General features: G+C 37.2%; 1 protein-coding gene across 7 annotated transcripts in view; it reads right to left on the reverse strand.

The window, feature by feature from the left end:
- The window catches only part of PDSS2 (decaprenyl diphosphate synthase subunit 2), a 269,730-nt gene that overhangs the window by 107,242 nt on the left and 141,615 nt on the right, over window positions 1–20,873 (reverse strand). The window lies entirely within an intron of this gene.

The following is a 20,873-nucleotide window of genomic DNA, read 5'->3' on the forward strand; positions in this document are numbered from 1 at the left end:
CCTGGATATTAGAGCTGTGATCCAATTTTTTTTCAGGCATAATTCAAGAAAAAAAAAATCTTACAAGCCTAGCATTGAACTTAATATACATGAAAAACCAGTAATAGCCATTCTGAACATAAGCTTAAATTTCAGATACCTAATGAAATCTTAATTTGATTTATTTTCTGTATGTTTATTTCTGTCAGGTGGATACTTTTTCAATATCTCCATTCTGGGAGTCATTACAATGCTAATTTTCATACTTAATACAGAAAGAAAAGCAAAAGCAAAAGAATGGTTAACCTTTCAAATGTGTTCATTCTGTTGTACTTAAAATGCACTGTGGCTATATTTGGTGTAGGGCCCCTGGGTCAAATGTACCATCAACACTGAAAATTTTTACAGAACTGCAATAGTGAAATCATATTCATCAAATCTGTATTATTTCCAAGGCTCAGGCTATTAAAAAAAAAATCAAGCAAAATCAAAAGCTTTGAACTTGTTCCAGAATGTAAAACAAGCAGAAAACAGTCTCTTTGGAACTACTGTACAATTTAGAGTTGTTTGCATAAACCACCTTAATTCGGGAGAATAGAATAGTGGTATTTGCTTTAATGTTCAATGCAGTTGTTTCAAACAGGAATTCCTAAAGCAGCCCCAACCGCTTCTTATGAAGTCTTAATATCTTGTATGTTTAGCTTCCTATATTATGCAGTTCCCGTATCTGATTCCCACTCTCTGCTTCCTAAAATTTAGCTCCGTTCTGATTGAATTAAAGGATTCTGTTTCAGCTTTTATCATTCTTGTAATTGAAGACATTATTAAGCCAAAGGATACAGACCCAAACAAAAGATACTTTAATCTCAGGTACCCCAGATTTAATAAACATTTTCTTAGAGGCAAATTATATTAATTTGTGGGAAGACTTGCTTTAAAATTTTAACACATGGTCATTTATCTCCAAATTTATATTTACATTCATACTGTATAACACAGACAAGGTTGCTGATATGGAAATTTTGCTGATTAAAGGCATTTTTTTTTTCTAGCTCTGCAGATGGGTTAATTTGTAAGACCTGTACAAAGTCTTTTTTTTTTTTAATCACATTGCCCTTTAGGTAACCAAATACTTAAGAAATATTGTAGCAATATGAGCTGTAGAGGAACTAGAAGGACAATGATCCTACAGTGTTACCAGATGTGTTGAGTTATTTAAGTGGGGAAGAAAGAAAATGAATGGATTTTTTTCCCCTGAAGGTATCAGATAAGCCCTATTCCCAAATCCAGGAGGATAGAGTATCGCCAATAGGTCTATGAAAGATTGTAACTAAATGCACAGCATCAGATTGGATTACAGTTTATACAAGCAACATCCCAAGATCCCCCTGATGGCTGGACACGTAATACAGATCAATCACTCACTAAGAAATGTTATGGTTTTGAAACAGTTTGAGCTCTGAGACCAGCACTGGTAAAGTGAAGAGGGATTTATAAAGAGAAAGTCCAACACTCAATGTCAAAATGATGGCATGAACTTTTAACAATGGCTCTGGATAACTAGACTATGCCTTTACTTCCTTGAAATTCCTGACCAGGCAGAAGCAACAGAAACATTTTATTCTCTCACTCTTTTTCTCTTTAATGTAATTAGCAGATATAGACAGACCTGCACTTACAAGTTCATCATTTATAAATGACCCATACTTCCAAATAAGCCTTACTTATTTGAGCAGGATACACCTCCAAAGCCAATGACGATCACTGAGGAAAAAGCTTTGGACTTCCGTGGGTTAACAAGTCGAGGAAGGTAAGAAATTATGAAAAGCAGGAATAGCCTAGGGGAGCTGAATGTTTCCCAGGCATGGGTGAGTTACTCGGTGTACACGTAAATCTCTTTCCATTACCTGAAATGTTGACTTTACTTTTAAAATTATACAAAAGAGAGATGTGTTTATCATCCTCCTGTAAAGCTGTGATATTTCTAGAAAGACCACAGGACTACCAGCTACACATACTTTAACAAGACCACTTAATGATCTGCACCTTTTTCAATATATGGCTTACTAACATAGGCATTCACCTGTTTTGACACATGATGCACTTAAATATAAGAAAGCACGTGCTTTTTTTTTTTTTTTGTAAGATTTTTATTTATTTGACAGAGAGCAAAGTAGGCAGAGGGAGAGGGAGAAGCAGGCTCCCCACTGAGCAGAGTCCGATGCAGGGCTCGATCCCAAGACCCTGGGATCATGACCTGAGCCGAAGGCAGACACTTAACTGACTGAGACACCCAGGCGCCCCAGAAAACACCTGCTTAATGATACTTTTCTCCCTCAGATTCTTGCGGAGTGATTTGTTCCAGCAACCACATGGTAGCAAGGATAGTGGCAGCCAGAGAATCCAGAAGTCTAATTGCCAGATCTCCTGGGACTAAGGGGCCAAGTCCCCCACTTCTTGGTGCTCTAGATAAGATTAGGACTTCTGTTCCTCAGGCCCAGGGGGGACAAGCAAATTCTTTCTTTCTTTCTTTCTTTTAGATTTTATTTATTCATTTGCGATAGAGAGAGAGGAGAGAGCAGGAGCGGGGGGGAGAGGCAGAGGGAGAGGGAGAAGCAGACTCCCCGCTGAGCTGGGAGCCTGATGTGGGGCTCAATCCCAGGACCCGGAGATCATGACCTGAGCCGAAGGCAGACGTTTAACTATCTGAGCTACCCAGGCGCCTCACAAATACTTTCTACTACAAAAAGAAGATAGACTAAAAGAGCGTCAGTGTTAGCCACTCTTGGGAGCCCAGCAAATTAGAGGACTGTAATGAAATAGAGCAGAGCATTAGGAACCAGGGGATCTAGATTCTACTTCAAGGCTTACTACTAATTCCATTGTGAGATCTGGTGCAAACCGATTAATTTCTCTGAGTTTGGGGTTTTCTCAAATATAAAATGAGGGAAGTTGCAAAACATAACTTTTTAAGGTCCCTTCCGATTCTGATTCCGAGCTTCTAGAAATGCAAATCTTAGTATTTATAATTTGGCATGTAAATTTGAAAACTGCTTTTTTGTAAACTTTGAAGAGTCATTTCTGCTCAGATTTTTATTATTATTTTTTAAGATTTTATTTCTTTATTTGAGAGAGACACAGCGAGAGATCTAACACAAGCAGGGGGAGGGGAGAGGGAGAAGCAGGCTTCCCACTGAGCAGGGAGCCCGATGTGGGGCTCGATCCCAGGACCCCGGGATCAGGACCTGAGACGAAGGCAGACGCTTAACCCAGGCGCCCCCAGATTATTATTTTTATCTGTTCTCTTCACATGGACCTTTCTATCTGAACTCTGATTACTTTTGTGAAAGTGTTTGCACCCAGGCCCTCTTGGTTTCAATACCTAGAATCATAATGATATATAATGGAAACAATTTCCATTTTCTGAACCATTTCCGTTTTTTAAACCATTATAACTGGTAGCCACCCCACCAGCTTACAAAAACGTCCTCCACGGGTCAATTAAAGGTCAACATTGCTGAGTTCTGGGTCTTGAATGGCTCTAACGCTTGGGAAGAATTTATACTATCGGATTCAGAATGATATCAGGTTTAAGTGCAAAGTTGAGTCAAACAAATAATGGCTCTAGTTGGCTGCATCGCTTCCTCTCTACTGAGTAAATACGTAGAACACGTTGAAGAGAATCTGGTAAAGTTTACTTTAGCTGTCTAGAGAGTAATCAAATAGGAGGTAAATTTCTTTATTTTCTGCATTTCTGGAGGGTGCAAGAATGGCAGAATTGCTTACCTGCACGTGTGGTACAAAAATGCTTTTCTCTCCAATTTGTCCTGTTGAAATCTGACTGTACAGCAATGCTGTATACTCTTCCCCCCATCTTCTGAGTAACACCCTAGATTTCAGTGAGCCAGAAGTGGTAACTGTTCAGACTGTCAATGTTCTGAGCTGGCTTCTTGGGCCACCTTGTACGGAATTTATTATTATTATTATTATTTTACTGAGGTGTAATTGATAGAATGAATTTCTTAAACGGTTAATTTAGAGGACAAATTTCATCAGTCTCAGGGGAATATGTAATTGCTTCATTCTTTATCTTTTGGCAAGGGTCACTACAATTCAAAGATTTTTCTTAACTGAAAAGCAAAAGCGATACATATGCACTCACGAGAGGTGTTGTGGTGATATGCCCTGAGCTGACTCAAATTCTTTTTTTTTTTTTTTAAAGATTTTATTTATTTATTTGAGACAGAATGAGAGAGAGAGAGAGAGCACATGAGAGGGGAGAGGGTCAGAGGGAGAAGCAGACTCCCTGCCGAGCAGGGAGCCCGATGCGGGACTCGATCCAGGGACTCCAGGATCATGACCTGAGCCGAAGGCAGTCGCTTAACCAACTGAGCCACCCAGGCGCCCCTGACTCAAATTCTTATCATAGAAAATAGGAATTGGGAGAAGTAGGGACAGTAAGAGAACAATGACCAAATAACATCCTCACACTGCTATACAAAGATATCTGTAATGTCTTAAGGAAAAGAAAAAAGCTGGCTACAAAACAATAGCACGATAGGAATTTTTAAAACAAAATGAGGTCAATCTATGTATTTATATATGCTGAGAAAAAAGTCTGAAAGGACAACAAAACATTAATAAGAATGATAATGTGTTAGTGGTAAGCTCCTGGATGATTTTTAATTAAAAAATGTTCTTTTTTGGTGGCTCAGTCCGTTAAGCATCTGCCTTTGGCTCAGGTCATGATCCCACGGTCCTGGGATTGAGCCCCACATTGGGCTCCCTGCTCAGTGGGAAGCCTGCTTCTCCCTCTCCCTCTGCCTGCCGTTCTGCTTACTTGTGCTCTCTCTCTGTCAAATAAATAAATAAAATCTTTAAAAAAATAAAATAAAAAATGTTCTCTTTCAACTTTTCTGAACTGCTTAAATTTATAATTGCTAAACTTAATAATGGCTTAAATTTACAATGTACTACATTTTCTGCCTTTTATTGTACTGCTTTTATGGTCGGGTAAAACAATAAACCTATTTCCATGGACTGGGGTGGGGAGTTAGGAACATGCTCTGCTTTTTGTCTCAGAGAGCCTTCCTAAGCTGTGTCCACAAACTGATTTCTGGAATATATTGATCAATCAATAGTCCTCAGATTAGCAAAAATAAGATCAGTAAGTGGTGGTAAGCATTCTGTGCAGACAAGTTGTGCTTCTCTCAATGAATGTGATCGAGGAGTACTGTCAGTTAGCATTTCACAAACGGAAGAGTCTCAACTGAGTTGTAGATGGTTAACTAGTAAACCAGACCACTTGATAGGAGCAAAGGATCGCCTGTCCCAAATTATAAGTAAAATACAGCTATATCTTTAGGAAAATGTTAACTATCAACTAATGTGGCTCAGTAAAAGCTCAAGCCAGCATAACCTGAGTTGACATAGCAAGGTAGTATAGTTGTATTTTAACTCACTTAAAAAAGGTTGCTACGTACTTAACTTGTTTGGTACATAGAAACTGTGGAGGCTATTACAGATTTATAATCATCTTTCAAAAACTTGCGCCGCAAAGGTTATTTTAATGACAGTTTTTACTACACTGTGGAATGACAAGACAACGTGTGATCCATCACTCTATTTAGGAGGCAAATGAACACACAGCCCCTCAGCCTTTACTACTCTTTTAACAGCTGCTAGCAAAGGAAGCAGTCATGTGTGTGCACGCATCTGCAGTGCTGATCGCATTAATTACACACAAATTTATTGCACCCCCTCCCCCACCTCCAGGAAGAAACAGCAATGCATGAAGCAGTAGCAAAGGTAAACTGCCCTTGGGGAAGAATTAATTCCCATATACATCTTGGGAGGAACAAAAGAGATTTAGCATAAATATGTCCTTTCCAAAGAGCTTCGATATTTGAAGGGATATAGTCAAGATTTTTTTTTAAGCCACAAGAACTATATTGTCAGTAAAAATGTCTTACAGAGAAGCACTTCTATAGAGAAAGGATGCCGAAGAGCCTGCTAATATAGTAACCAGGGCAGTGAGCTTCACTCGTTCTTTAGTTCCTCTTCATACAAATGAAACATTTGAGAAACGCATTTAAAGATGGAAAGATTTACTTACATCACCAAGGTGAGGTAGAGAACTGGTGAAGGAGTAGCGCTCTCCCACAGAGACCAATAATAACATCTAACATTTGTAAAGCACTTTATCATTTACAAACTGGGTTTAAGCAAACGACTTTGTTCCAGGTGGATTCAGTCCCCAGTGCTCAGCCAGCGCTTTCAGGCTGGCAGCCTCAGTGGAGAAGCGACCTCTGAAGAACACAGGGAGCAGCGCAGTGGCCAAATAAGGGGTAAATCTACTCACCCACCACCTGGGCACAAACAACCCAGATGAGCCCTCATCTGCATGCTGATTAATACAAATGAGTAGCTTTAATAAAGCCATTGATGAAGTCTAAGCAAGAATGGTTCTCTCCACTCCTTCCTATGAGACAAGGACCAGGTTTAATGAAGACAATGATGAAAGGTCTGTTGTAATAAACACACCACTAACTCACAGGAGTTCTGGAGGAAGCTTCTAACTAGGCTTTTTGAAACGAGCCTTTTCAATGCTGCCAAATGGGTACGACCGTGCTTCTTTGTGGGAGGGATAGCAATCTGTTCTAGTGAGCTGGAAGTTCTTCCTGGCTAAGGGGGAAGAGCAGAGAGAGAAATGGCACAACCAGTAGGACAGGTGCAGCAAAAACTAAGCAAATTGATAATCTTAATTTTTAATTTAGAACAGCTGATACATTGGTTTATGGCCTCTACTGGTAACATTTGTCAAAAGGGCTCTGAAAATTCAGTGAACTAAGGAGATGTTTAAAAATCACAACTGATAAAACTTAAAAGAAACAGGCCACAAGTTCAAGAAAATGGCATGAATATGAAGTGTTGAAATTTAATACTATATTGGCTAATTCATTCCATAAACATTTGCTGATAGCCCACTATGTTCCCGGCACTGTACTAATGAAGCTAGTTATGACCTTATAAAGATAAACGACATTACTTTGTCACGGACCACTTAGAAGGTTAATACATAGGTGAGCTGCATGACCTTGGGCCAGCCATACCACTTCTCTGGGCCTCAGTTTATCTATCTAGGTAAGAAGTATCAACAATAAGCCCCATGACCAGAAATACCTAAATGTGTAGCTGTATACGTTTTTTATTCATAACAATTGTAAGGATGATGCCAAAATATGGATTTCTTTTTTTTTAAAGATTTTATTTATTTGAGAGACAGAGCGTGAGAGAGAGCACATAAGTGGGGGGAGGGGCAGAAGGAGAGGGAGAAGCAGACTCCCCACTGAGCAGGGAGCCCAATGGCGGGACTCGATACTGGGACCCTGACATCACGACCTGAGCCGAAGGCAGCGGCTGAACTGACTGAGCACCCAGGCGCCCTGGCTTTCTTTTGGTAGCAACGAAGAAGTGATCCAAACTGTTCACCACTGAATTATGGTCATCTTTTATTGATTTAAACAATGACTAGGTTCCTTGAAAAAGTTTTTTAATTTAAAATGCTTACACCAAAATGAAACTTTTCATAAGAAATAAAGGAAAAAGAGATGCTTTCCAGCAAGTTAAAAAAGAGTTGGTTGTGTTAAGTATCTTGCATTACTATAAAAACTGTAAATAGCTGCTGGGAACTGAATGCATAGTCATGAAAGAAAGTAATTGTTACATTATTGTACAGCAGTTAATTGCTTTATTTTTCACTTTCTCCAACATAGGAATTCCTGTACATGAAGTTTGTTGTACTTTGGATGTTCCACACTTAGCGGCACCATTATACCTTATTCTGACAAGTTCTCAGAGAGAATTATGTCTGCCATTTCAGTGATGTGCTCACTTTTCCCCTATGTGGCTGATAACCTCCAATTTGCTTTCACTGTTTCTTCCTTTGATGGCACTCTCAGTGATGTTAAGTGATATTTTCCAAGTGTGATTTTACTTAACAGTTAATCCCATCTCTGAGAAACACAAGTTCATGATGTGAAAAATTCAGAACACCAGAATCATGGTACATTATTTCATTCAGCTGAAAGGATGCTTCTGGCTAGAACACGGATTAATACTATAAGCTTTCGAGATTTTAAAGTTGCAACCACAGTAAGAACTATATTTTACATTATGACACTGTACATGCACACATGCATATGTATAAAAATGAGTGTTTTTTATACTCATTAAAAAAGTATGTGTTTTCATAAAACAAAAATTTCATTATCCCTCTATTTTCTATTGTGTTCCATTAAAAAAAAGTGTTGATAGTGATTCACTAAAGTGATTTCACTACCCACCAATAAATAGCATGTGATCTGTACTTTGAAATATTACCTTATATTATGCTGATATATGTCATGTTTAGCTCATACCTTGGCTAGCCATCATTTTTTTTGTTTGTTTTTTTAAGATTTTTATTTATTTATTGAGAGAGAGAATGATAGAGAGAGAGCATGAGAGGGAAGAGGGTCAGAGGGAGAAGCAGACTCCCTGCTGAGCAGTGAGCCCGATGTGGGACTCAATCCCGGGACTCCAGGATCATGACATGAGCCGAAGGCAGTCGCTTAACCGACTGAGCCACCCAGGCGCCCCTTGGTTAGCCATCTTAACTGCACACAAGGTCACGAAATTTTTGACAGGCAGTTACACACTGTTATTCTGAAATATAATTAATATATATAAAGGTGTTAATTTCTTTATCACTTTATTTCAAAAACACTTAAAAATGGAATTGAAACAGGCAGAAGGCAGGTTAAAACAGAATCGTTCTTGGGTACTATGGGGTAGAGTGTTAGGATGCGTTTCCATCTTGGTTTATATATATCACTAATATTGACTCTGAGCTTTGATCTTACTAGATTCATGAAAAAAATTAGACCACATTTGGCCAGAGTTAAAAATCTCAGGATTTTTCTAAGATTCATACATACATCTTGCAAATTCCAGGGATCCCATGTCTTTCAGATAACATAGTTCAATTTTTAGTTCAATTAGTTCTTCTTCAAACTGGGCTCCACTAAAAGACAGATGTTTGTAATTTAGAGACATCCCAAGGTTTGCACTTCAAAGGCAGCCACAGAAATAAAAGCATGACTCATATGCATTAAAATCCATGCATCTCATCTAAAACTGTAACTGTATTTCTTCCAAATACCTTTGCAGCTCTTCAAAATCTGTGAATCAATGGAACTCTAAAAATAACTGGCCCAACTGGTACTGCGTTCTAGAAAATTAGGTAATCGTTTTTCTTCCCCTCCTTCAAAAAAATCATGTAGTAGAAACTTGAGACTGGCTGTATTGTACCCTTGAATCAAACAATGGACACCTTTGGGTTAGAAATTCTCCAATCTATAGAGATACAATTGGCTTTTTGTTGTTGTTGTTGTTGATATAATTTACATGAAGACTGAAAATAGGTGATGCAACTGGCTTTTAAACTGGTATTCCCAAGGCTTAACACAATGAACACAAAAAATTTTATTGCATTACCAACACTTTTTCTAATATGTGAATTAATTGTATAAACCATAACTGTTTCAAAATAAATCTGCACAATTATCACTTTATTTAATCACTATTTCCAGAAATTTACATTTGCATATCACCCTATGGCCTTTAAAGTTTAAACTTGACCAAATTAAGCCATATCAGTTTCTCATCACAAATTGCCCTTAAAGGTGAGTTCACTAATTTGGGGTATTGTTTTAGATAGCTGAAATAGGCACAACATATACCTCAAGATCTTAGACATTTATAAAAGATTTTCAATTCTCTATCACATCTCTGACTTTATAAACAAGTTTTTCTTGAGTGCTTTGTTTTTCTTCCTATTTCATGACATTTTCAGGATCTGGATATAGATATTATAAGTTTAGACTCTTTCCTACAACACTCAGAATTGTAGAATATTGTCATCAGCAAGGATATAGGAGATGGAAATAATGCCTTTATTTTACAGATGAGGAAACTAAGAAAACAAGTTGTCTCTGCTTACTAGTTATTTCTCTAAAATGTTTCATAAAGCTCCTATTGATGTTTGTACTGAAATATGTATTCTAATATTTTAAAACTACTAATTGTTTAAGATATTATAAATTCCAGTATTGGTAACTGCAAAATTGCTGGCAAAAAAAAGTATCGTAGTTCTTAGTTGGTTTGTTCGTTTTCTACTTTAGTTAAGCACGAGGATTTTGGAGCCAGATTGTCTCTAGATTTAGACAGCAGCTCCACCATTTCCTCTAGGAAATTAATTACTTAACCCTCTCCCATGCCTCAGGAGAGATTTAGTTAATACACACAAAGCACTTACAATGGTGTCCACTACAAAGTAGGCACTCAAAAATATAAGTTGTTAATATTATTTTTTAAATGTTGTACTAATTTTAATAAATATTCTACATCATGAAGTTTCTAATTTCACTTGTAAAATGGAATATTAAGACATTAGAGGGGCGTGCCTGGCTGGCTTAGTCAGTAGAGCATGTGACTCTTGATCTCGGGGTCATGAGTTCAAGCCCCACGATAGGCATGGAGCTTACTTAAAATTAAAAAAAAAAAGACATTAGATAAACAGTGTGGAGAAAAAGATGAATGCTCTCAACTAGAATTCTGATAAAATGAACCATTTAATGTTAAATGGCCAATTAAAAAAAAAAAAGGCAGAGATAGAAACTAGGTCCATAGACTTCTACTTCGGAGTTCTTTCCACTTATGTGGCTTTACAGGTCATCTCTGAGAAGTATAAAATAGATAAGCACTATACATACAGCTCAACACATCATGAAAACATAAGTGATCCACACAGAAGTGAAAGTCGCAGCTGTTTAGGAATAACACAGTTAATCTGATATTCTAAACAGGAAAACTGTCCTTTAAAAATCAAAGATTGGCCATACAATATAGTTTTGGTGTTTACTGATGACTGACTGACTTGATATGCACAGTGAAAATGGCCCCAGAACAAAGACAATTAAGCCACATGAATAACAACAAACAATGCATTTTCCAAAATGTTTAAAAAGAAACTTCCTTGGCACAGCCATACTTTCCAACAAACCCACTTTACTGTTTTCATAGTTTACAATATCAGAAATGACCTCAGGGTCAGGCATTTGTCAGTTAATGGCCTGTTGGGCTAATGGCCTTCAGCTTTGCCTTGGGCACTCAAGTCCTCCAGTAGGTCATTAGCTGCCAGGAAAGGGCTCTTCCCCAATCACTATTGCTAAATAAATAAGATTTGCTCCTGGGTTAACGCCTCATAAGCCAACTTTGGCTTAGAGTGAATTTTTTCCATGAGTATTCACAACTCTGAGGCATCAGGAAAATGATGGAAATGCTAAAACCAAAATTATATCAACACAACTGAGCTGTATGTGGCTACTAATGATAAGTAGTCACATGGATCCTTTTGAATGCTCTTACCTGTTCTTTTGCTTATGGGGTTTAAGTCTGGTATCAATTAATAAAACCAGGCACCAGTTTACAAATGCACCACATTTTGGAATTTTATCTGTAAGTCAGTTGTTTGGAGCTCATACCTCATTTTCCTAACAATCGAGGTTGTAAATGGTGGGTAGGTTCCCAGGGCAGCCCATAACATTAGAAATGCCATATACTTATAATTGAAAATCAAATAGAAAACCACAATCTTATAATACTTGCAATTAAACAAAAGAGGAAAACAAAACTAAATAGGAAATAGTTTTTAAATGGCCTTTAAACATTGACAGTTATAGGGAAATTTGGTTTAATAAGAAAATGAGGGTAGAGACACTGGTTCTTTCTCATACCTATTTCATTTCTAATTATATAATTTTCCTTATTCTTAACAAAAGACGATTCCAAGCTTTACGCTGATGTTTGTCAACTCCTAAGTAAAGTTTCTTGGCTGACTTTTCCTTTGAAAGGAGCACAGAGAAGGCACAAAGACGGATAACCATTTTTCTGAAATAACAGGTAAGAAGATAAAGAATGAAAAATGGGAAGAAAAGGGTTGAAGAGGATGTGTATACACTCTGGGGATTGCCTGAGATGAAATTAACTGATTTGTGAACAATAAGAGACAAAGAAAGAGGCACTGAGGACAAATCTACAGGATAAAGAAAGGATGAGTGAAGAGATGTGAGGTCAGGCAGCTGACAATGCAGAGGAAGGAATCAGCTGTTCATCTACCCAGTACTTTTGTTAACTCCTAACTCAGGAAGCTCCTTGAGTAAAATCATTAGAAAGGCAAAAGGAAGAGTACTGAATACTTGGAGCTGATTTTTTTTTAGATTTTTTTTTCTCCCTCTGGCTTTAGAGAAATAGCAATTTATGCCAGTGAAAATGGAGAGGAAAAAAAACTGGCTTGATTAATTTTATTTCTGGAAGGGATTTACAAAATTGAGGTGACTATACTATAAAATTGCCATAATCAATATATATCTACCTCTCATGGCCATGGTGTGGGGTTTAACTCTACCCATTTTAGAGAATATATGTTTGTAGAACACAGATTTTTTTTAATGGGCTTCTTTGAATGCCAGGCAGATAGAAGAAATTCCCTTCCAGGTCATCAACTTTCTGGCTGACAGACACTCAGAGAAGTGTCCATTTTGCATGATGGCATTTGACTTTCTTATGGCAAAAAGACACTTCATCCCATTGTTCTACGGCACCAAAAGGGCAAAGTTCAAGTTTTTAATGAGATCATAAATTTTAAAAGAACATAATATTTGTCTTCTTGTTTCTAGTACACTTCTCAAACTCTGATCATTTATCACTTTTGCCTTAAAGATCAAGGAAGTGGCTCAGAATGGATATAGTGTTTGTTTAATAGGTAGCTATATTAGTAAATGATAAACTGGAAAAATTTGGGGATTTTGAAATTGTAATTTTATGATAGCATTTTGGCTTCTTTAATTGATAGGGAGATGCTTTATTGTTACAACACATGACACCCAATTACATTCTGCACACATTTACTCTAGTCATGAAAACCTACACTTGAGTGGGTTACATGTAGAAAAAGAACATTAATCTTGAGTGTGAGACTAAAGAGGCTAAAAGATATTAATCAATAATTTCCACAGGGACGCCTGGGTGGCTCAGTTGGTTAGGCGTCTGCCTTCAGCTCAGGTCATGATCCCAGGGTCCTGGGATCGAGTCCCATATTGGGCTCCCTGCTCAGCAAGGAGCCTGCTTCTCCCTCTGCCTGCCGCTCCCCCTGCTTGTGCAAGTGCTCTCTCTCTCTCTCTCGCTGACAAATAAATAAAATCTTTAAAAAAAAAATAATTTCCACAAATAAAATAGTGCATACAAGGTCATAATGTCTATTTTAAATGAGTATGAGGGGTGCCTGGGTGGCTTAGTTGTTAAAGCGTCTGCCTTCGGCTCAGGTCATGATCCCGGGGTCCTGGGATTGAGCCCCATGTCGGGCTCCCCGCTCTGCGGGAAGCCTGCTTCTCCCTCTCCCACTCCCCCTGCTTGTGTTCCCTCTCTCGCTGTCTCTCTCTGTCTGTCAAATAAATAAATTCTTAGAAAAAAAAAAATAAATAAGTATGATAGAGAAAATCTCAAATTTCATATGCTATAGCATGTTTCTAGGTTTCACTTTTTTTTTTTTAAGGTAGGTTCTACACCCAAAGTGGGGCTTGAACTCATGACCACAAGAACAAGAGTGGCATGCTCTACTGACTGAGCCAGCCAGGCACTCCTGGGTTTCACTTTTTTTAAAGAGAGAGAGTGCATGTGCATGGGGAGGTGGGGCAGAGGGAGAGGGAGGGGGGAGAGAACATCTTTATCAGGCTCCACGCCCAGCATGGAGCCCAATGAGGGGCTCAATATCACGACCCTAAGATCATGACTTGAGCCAAATCAAGAGCTTAACCAACTGAGCTACCCAGGTGCTCCAGGTTTCACTTTCTAACATGAATTTGAAAGTAGAATTAATATAACAAATAATACAAATATCAAGTAACCAATAGCAATCTCTTTATTAAAATATATAGATGTGTAAAAGGAGGAGATTTATATGCATAAATTGAGCATTATTTATACAAACAAAATTCTTCCTTGTAAACAACATATTTATGCCTTTAGGAAAACAAAGTTAACATAAGGAAATACATCAGCTATGTAAGGAGTACATCTGTGCCCCTGGTTATTTAGAAATATAAATCACTAATGCTTAATAGAACAGTCCCCAGGAATGACATCATGATAATGTTCTGGGATGCTCAAACAAGACCCAGGCTAAGTCACAGTCTCCCACCTGATGTATAGTGATAGGTCCATTAGATGAAAAGTACTTTAAAAATAGAAAAAAATAGCATGGTGAGTTCAATTTTTTAAACACTAGGATTATCACTACGCATGTAAAAGACAAGACTTAAAGAAGATGACAAGTAGTAATCACACAGCCTTATTTGTACTGTGGCTTAATCCTAAACCACAGATCCAGTCTACAAAACAAACAGGGACCCAAAAAAAGCCTCTAATGGTCAGCCAGATTTCTAAATTACAGTGCTTTTCCAGTTCATGTTTTTTCCCCCAATTATTCAGCATGTCTCACTGATAGCTTGATGCTCAGACACTAAAATTTTAGATTCTGGTATGACCCCATCATTCCAGGATCCAATGATATTCTACATGAACACAATAGAGAGCAACTTATTTCAATGGAGTCAGGGAATTTATGGCTTACAAAGAGGCATTCTAAGGTGTCTAAGTCTAGGGTCTGTGGACAGTGAAGTACTAAAACAAAAAGTTGACCTTAGCTTCCATAATTGAAAATGAATGAAAACTCAAAACACTAATTTTTAAACTCACTCTTGAATTCAAAATCTTGTTAATTCACATTTATTTTTATAATTCTTAGGCAGATGCCTAAGAAGACAATTACCAGAGGATTAATATATCAATTTCTATACTTAGAGATATTTAAAAATCTAAGTGTTACCTAAGGCAATTACCTTGAAGACCCCTAATATCTTCAGGGAAAAGCCAAAGGGAGAATAATTGACTTTGCTAATTTTACCCTTGACAATTATAAAACAGCTCTGAATTTCTTATGACTGCAGAGCCTTTCATCTAATGGTCTGCCCCAGGAGAAGTACAGAGATAAACACATAATACAGAAATTCAGACAAGAATTCAGTAGCACAAGAAAATGGAAAATTGGTAGAATGAATAAGTCATAAAAAATTAAAGTTGCTACAAATACGCTAACTTTAATTACCAAGTTAAATACACACCCTCAAAAAAAAGCTGTCACTGTGAAAAGACTGACATACTATATACAGAAATTCTGTATTAAGTTGTCTACTCCCTCACTACCGTGGTCTCTCTTTTCATTGCCTTTTTTTTTTTTTAAAGATTTTATTTATTTATTTATTTGAGAGACAGTAAGAGTGAGAGAGCACAAGCAAGGGGGGGAGCAGCAGAGGGAGAGGGAGAAGCAGGCTCCCTGCCAAGCAGGGAGCCCAATGCGGGGCTCGATCCCAGGACCCTGGGATCACGACCTGAGCCGAAGGCAGACGCTTAACAGACTGAGCCACCCAGGCGCCCCTCTCTTTTCACTGCCATTGCTGACAAATTTTTCTTTTCTTTTTTTAAGTAAAGTATAATTGACATACAATATCCTATTAGTTTTAAGTGTACATTATAGTGATGCAATATTTCTTTAAAAAGATTTATTTTAGAGAGAGAAAGAGAGAGAGTGGGGGGAGGGGCAGAGGGAGAGGGAGAGGATCTTTTTTTTTTTAAGATTTTATTTATTTATTTGCCAGAGGGAGAGAGAGAGCGAGCGAGTGAGCACAAGCAGGGGGAGTGGCAGGCAGAGGGAGAGGGAGAAAATCTTTAAGCAGACTCTGTGCTAAGCGCAGAGCCAGACACGGGGCTCGATCTCAAAACCCTGAGATCATGACCTGAGCCGAAACCAAGAGTCTGACACTAAACTGACTGTGCCACCCAGGCGCCCCAGTGATGCAGTATTTTGACGCATTGCAGAACGATCCCTACAATAAGTCTAGTTACTATCCGTCACCACACAAAGCCATTACAATATTATTGACCTATGTTCCTTATGCTGTACATTACATCCTCATGACTTACTTATTTTATAACTGCAAGTTTGTTCCTCTTAATCCCCTTTACCTATTTTGTCCACCCCAACCCCTCCCCCTTTGGAAACCAACAGTTTGTTTCCTGTATCTATGAATGTTTCTATTCTGTTGTTCATTTGTTTGTTTTTTAGGTTGCACATATAAGTGAGATTATATGACATTTGTCTTTCTGAGTCTGACTTATTTCACTTGGCATAATACCCTCCAGGTCCAACCCTGTTGTCACAAATGGCAAGATTTCATTCTTTTTTATGGCTGAGTAATATTCACACACACACACCCATATATATAGCATATGGTATATATACCACATCTTCTTTAACCATTCATCTATCAACAATGTTTTTTTCTTGTAAGAGAAAATTAAAACATCATTAAACAGAAATCTAACTTTACTAAGACTTTAACCATACGTATAGAACTTTAAAAAAACTTAATATTGCCCCAAAGAAATATTTATCACTATCTCCTCCTCCAACTAAAAAATGCTTATTAATGATTACCATTATCCTTAATCAACTTAAGCTTCTGGGAACTCATTTAATAAAATTAGTCTTCTGAGATATAACTTTACTTTCCTTAAAAAAATAAACTGCCAAGTATTTAAATGAAAGGAATTGGTTCTGAGTATGGAAGATTTGCTTTATCAAAGAGAATTCTTGATGTTCAAGAACTTATAATCTCCTCAGTTTAAACTACTGTTCACATGGTTTGGAAACCATCTAGTATGATTAAAAGAGAACTACTAGAAGCCTAGATTTGTAGAAGATCAATTATAGACCCCTGGACATGGTACTCAAGGCCTTTCACAAGAACTGATCCAGCGAAGTATCTTTTGAAATTGACCTTCACAGAGCCTTCAAATTTTGAAGAACAAGGAACAAAAAGATCCTTTTTTTTTGGATGAACAGAATGGTTGCAACAGAATAAAGGCTTCAATTCCACACATAATTATCAAATTTAAAAAACAATATACCATGGCTTAAAAAGGAAAAAGAAATTCCTCACCAAAAAGGGTCAATAAAATGAAAATTTTAAAGTGCAAACTGGTGCAGAGACCATGAAGGTATTAGGGCTCACTGAAGAGGAAGGAAATGCCTGATCATTCTTATTTCACGGAGAAGCTTCAGGCTGAACTGTTGCTTGGATATGCTGTTCTTGTTTTGTGTGTGGTGTTTTTTGTGTTTTTTTTTTTTTGAATCTGCCACTGAAATCCAGTGCCTAATGGAGCAGATGGTGGAGGTCTTAGACTCTGGAACATTTATAGTGATGCTTCTGAATGCAAAACACCAAGAGTGGATTTCACAAACTATGAATCTGAATTGATTTTGATGGGAGTAAAGCTTCCATTTTCTCTGAACTTGAACTGTATTGAAAGATGTGTGAATGATACAAGCTAGCTAAGAAAAAGGAACACATTAAACATCATTTCCATAAAGTGAGTGGTGAAAGCAAGCGAATACTTGTTTATGTCATTACAGTATGATTATATTTGTAGGAAATACCATCTTCTTAACCTTATGTAAGATTTCATCAGAATAGCTTAAAGTATGTTAAAACTAATGATTAGAGAAAACAGAAATTTGTCTAAAGGCAGTAAGTCTTGTTTTAAGGTAGGGGCCAGGCTGAGGGCTAATTACTGCAATGTGGATCTAGTTACCAAATCCTGACTATCTCTTCTTAGGTATGTGGGTCTAATCTGTGAGTGCCCAGTGTGTGTGACTAGAGCTAGTTATGTGCAGCGCCAGGCACCCAGAAACTACAGCAGCCTGTACTTTCTGAGGCCTCCTCCTTCTCCAAGACCCAAAGCTCATCACAGACTACAGCACGTATGGTCAAGAGGAAAGATGGATGATGCAGTCATAGAGTAGCTCTCAAAGGCAATGGATCAGTCATCCTTGCACTAACATATGAATTCCAGTAAAGGAGAGAATTTAGTGAGATGCATCAAAGTAGGCTACATACATAGAAAATAGAACAATTTGAGGGTAAATAAAAAGAATGCTCAAATGGTAATAAATCTTTGGAGGGAGATTTAAGATTCTCTATTATTCCATTTTATATAACCAATTCATTTCTTACTCTGGCTTCCTTTCCATGTGAATATAAACTATATATTAAAGGTACCACTCCATTTTTTCCCCTAAAAATCAGCAGGTCTGTCTCATGAAATATGTGCTAGCCCAAAGTGTGATGGGGAGATAGGGCAGAATGCTATTTGTCTCCCGGTATCTGTTATCTGTATCTTCCATATTTTGGGCTGGACACATGGCTACCCACAAGAAAGTTTACATTTCCTAGTCTCCCTTATAAGTAGGTGTGGCCATATAATTAAATTCTGGCCAGTAGGTAAGCAGAACCATCTGAGTAACTTCTGAGAAATGTCTTTAAAGTGGTGATACTATATTTATCATCCAAACTGGGACACTTGAGAGTAAAAGAGAATACTAAGAAAATGAAATTTTTATAATTTTTGAAACATGTACTTATTAGCAATTGACTTTATTATGTTGGTGGACTTGTTAACAAGTCCTACTCAAAAGCTATTTTCAAAACTGAAATTTAAGAAGAAAGAAAAATAACATATATCCGTGTACATTAAAACAAAAAAAGAATTTTATATTGATTATCTGAATATTAAAAAAATAGCCAGTAGAATAATTATTCTTGGTATATATTTACATACTTTAACTCATTTCTTAGCATATCTGTCCCTAATATTGTGTAACTGGCATTTTTCTAAAGAATGTGCTTTTATTTTATTTTTTGAAAAGATTTTAAGTAATCTCTACACCCAACATGGGGCTTCAACCTACAATCCAGAGATCAAGAGTCACACACTCTACCAACTGAGCCAGCCAGGCGCCCCTGAAGAATGTGCTTTTAAAAATATGGCATTTGGGGGTGCCTAGGTGGCTCAGCTGGTTGAGCATTTGCCTTTGGTTCGGTCCTGGGATCGAGCCCCGTGTCGGGCTCCCTGCTTGTGGGGTGCCTGTTTCTCCCTCTCCTCCCCGCTTGTGCTCTCTCGCTCTCAAATGAATGGATAAAATCTTAAAAAAAAAATATATATATATACACACACACACACGTATATATGGCATTTAAGAATTATATATATATAATACATATATTACAGCATTTAAGAACTAAACTGCCAGCAATATTCTTCACAGTTGCATTTTATGACTAATTTGAAATTATTGATACCTTCAATTGATTCTTATTGGTAGACCATAATATTTTTAATTGAGGAAATGCTCATTCTACAGATTCTGAGTTACCTGATAAGCTCTGAGCAAATCTGCTAAATGGAAAAGAAACTCAATTCTAATTTTTTAAATATTGTAAAGTATAACTATTCCAGCCCAAATATTTTCAAGGTACTGTCTTTTTGCTTCCTTCAAAGTACCTTTCTTTGACAAATATTTTTATAAGACAAAGCTTGTCAAATAAATTGCCTCTATGATTCTTTTGAATGTTTTACTAAAATTAGATGCTGCAAAATCTAGGCCTTCTCAATTTCATTTTATTCGTGTGTGTATAATTTATTCAAAATAGCAGCACTACCAAAAGATTCTTCTTGCAAGGTGAGATATTCCAAATCACAATTATAGAACTGTAAATTTTAATCTTGGGAGCATTTGAGATCTTACTATTTATTTTGTTCTGTTCCTCCCTTGCTTTTGTAAGGAAAAATTCCAATGGAATTTTCATTAGTTGTTTTCATTGTAATTTCCTAAAAGTTTCATTTGGTGTTCTACTTGTTGAACATTTGATTTAAGATTTTGAGTGGATTTTGAGCAAGATGTTCACCAAAATTTTATGACTCATTTATATAAAATTCAATACCATTGTTGGGTATAAAGATTTTGAGAATCTGATTAATGATAGGCAACAAAGACAGAAGGTACACACTGCAGTGCTGAACTGTATTTTTGTACTCAGAGTAACACCAAAATTCTCAAAATCTTATAGCTTAAAGACTTGAACATTAAAGATACTTGAGGGCGCCTGGGTGGCTCAGTTGGTTAAGCGACTGCCTTCGGCTCAGGTCATGATCCTGGAGTCCCTGGATCGAGTCCCTCATCGGGCTCCCTGCTCGGCGGGGAGTCTGCTTCTCCCTCTCCCACTCCCCGTTTGTGTTCCCTCTCTCGCTGTGTCTTTCTCTGTCAAATAAATAAATAAAATCTTTAAAAAAAAAAAAAAAGATACTTGAAATTTTTATAACAATACCTTCTATTTCAACTTAGAGAATGTTAACACTTGTTTGGATATGATTATGAATTATGGGTATGCCACAGTGAATTCCAACTACTCCATAGGTTTCACAATGTAGTAAGAACATTGTTTTTACCACAACACTATGTGTGCCTCACCAAAATGTGTACTTGTATTATTATTGTAAACTAATAATTTTATCTCCCATGTTGTACTTTATTTATTTAAGAGATCTCTACATCCCGCGTGGGGCTTGAACTCATGACCCCAAGATCAAGAGTCGGATGCTCTACTAACTGAGCCAGCTAGGTGCCCCTTCCATGTTGTACTTTAAACTGAATTTCCAAACTCACTCATAATGGCTTTACCTTTGATAGAATATACTTCCAAAAGCTTTACCTTGATCCCATGAACAGATGGAAAAAATAAAAACATTTTCTGAATTAACTGAAATGATTTAATTGAAGTACCAGCTGGCACTCAACTAAAACTGGAATTACTTAACTGTAAAGTTCTTCTGCCAAT

The sequence above is a fragment of the Leptonychotes weddellii genome, chromosome 8 (genome assembly GCF_054177405.1).
Source record: "Leptonychotes weddellii isolate Sample4059 chromosome 8, ASM5417740v2, whole genome shotgun sequence".
Classification (NCBI taxonomy): Eukaryota; Metazoa; Chordata; class Mammalia; order Carnivora; family Phocidae; genus Leptonychotes; species Leptonychotes weddellii.